Below are 2,072 nucleotides of genomic sequence, written 5' to 3'. Positions count from 1 at the left end.
TAAATAAATAAATAAATAAATAAATAAATGGGAAAAAAATTTGAAAGTCATTAGTTTTTCAAAAATTTCACCTAGAAAATTGCCTTAGACCGAACCAATGTAATATACCTTTTGATTTCTTAGATATTATTGAAAAAAAAACTTTGTGTTAAAATTTAAAGAAAACAACTTAAATGTGCCTATGATCTTCAGAGAATATTTGGAACTCAAAGAGCCCAGACCTACATCAGTAAGAAAAATAATAGCCACATAATTGCTCTCATATTGAATTGTGCTCTCTGACATAAATATGTTCTTATCAATTGATGTTTTTCATTGCCGCTGTGTTATATAAAGGACTTTCTGAGAAATTGTGTATTTCTGTGTTTGTATATATGTGGTATGTGTGTGTACATGTCTTACTGGGGATTTTACCTCCGACTACCTGCAAAGACCATACTCAATCATTAGGATTTACGTATCACTTGTTTCCATAGAATTCTAAGAGCAGAGGGGTTCTGTTTTAAAGCCATGGGTAAGACAGTTTGTTTTTCTATGAACATACTGAAATTATGCACTGGGCAAATTAGTGAATTTTACCAAATATGTCTCAAGGATAAATATAGTAATTTTCACAGCAAATGTTTTCCATTTCTCAGGAAATCTATGTTTGTCATGGAATGACAAGTTCTCTGGAGGGGTGGGGAACTGAAATGGTTGCCTTTGAAAACTGATTTTGAATTTCATTAAATAACAAGGAAAATGTAACAAATATTTTATACTTAATGGAAACACTTGAACATGATGTTTTTGGTAAGATGGAAGAGGAAAAGTTTAACATATCTCCTGAAGGAACAGATTTTCTTTTCCCACTCCAGATTGATCGTTATCAACCATAACTTTAAAATTTTAAATTATAAAAAATATCTCATTTTGGGAAGTTCATGTGAATTTATACCAAAGAACTAGTCTTGTAATGTAGTAACTGAGAACTAATGTGCTTTTACAAGATGATAACTTTGCTATATTCCTGTAAAGTTATGCCAAAAAATAATCAAGTTTAAAATATGACTTGACTTATAGTATAAATAGGCATAAGGGATTTCATATTTGTGTATCCACTGCAATATTTTTCTTTAAAATTAAATGAATAAAATGCTACCTCAGATTTTATGTCTACTAAAAGCACATAAATAATATGAAATTCAGTGTGAACAGATGATGGAATTCCTTGCTGAATCTCACCATTAGCTCTCTAGAGAGCCCAAGATCTTTTGTTGTTTGTCCTTAGATTTCTTTCCTTCAAGTTTTATTTTTTAATAGTGAGTGTCTGAAATAAAAAAAATATTGGGTCTTATTATCATTATCATCATGGAGATGATTTCAACTAATAAAGAGTTGCTGTTGGTAAAACAGATAACCCAGAGTGCCTTTGCAGAATGCCCAAGGTATGTTACATAATATAGGATGCCTCTTCACATGAGGGAACATGTGAGAAATACAACATGCCTGTTCACATCGGAGACACCTGGGAAACATAATACAATATGTTTGTTTACATGGGGAACACCTGGGAAGTATAATACAGCATGTCTCTTCATAGGGAGGAACACCTGGGAAACATAATACAGCATGCCTCTTTATATGGGGGAACACCTGAGAAACATATTACAACATGCCTGTTCACATAGGGGAACACCTGGGAAACATAATACCAACATGTCTCTTAGCACGGGACACCTGGGAAATATAGTACAATATGCCTCTTCACATGGGGCACACCTGGAAAACAGTTCATTGTGTCTTGATTTTATCATACAAAATAAACGTAAAAGAAACACCTATAACTCCAAAAATATTGGGTCAACTACTCTTGAAAAAAAAATGGTTTTCTTCCATACAAATAATCAGTGAAGCATGCTTATAAACACCAGAACAATCCTGAGCATCTGCATTGCATGATGCTCCTCAAAGGATAGAAAGTCAAGATAGTAATGACAACTTTAGCCTGCAATCATCCAGCTAACAAAACACGAATATTCTTGGGTATCTGGAAGCAATCCCTTTGCAGTGTCAGTAATAGGAAAGTAGGC

This window comes from Alexandromys fortis, unplaced genomic scaffold, assembly GCF_014885135.2.
Source record: "Alexandromys fortis isolate MF-2015 unplaced genomic scaffold, M_Fortis_MF-2015_v1.1 scaffold_47, whole genome shotgun sequence".
Taxonomy (NCBI): domain Eukaryota; kingdom Metazoa; phylum Chordata; class Mammalia; order Rodentia; family Cricetidae; genus Alexandromys; species Alexandromys fortis.
Note: the sequence above shows the minus strand (reverse complement) of the source record.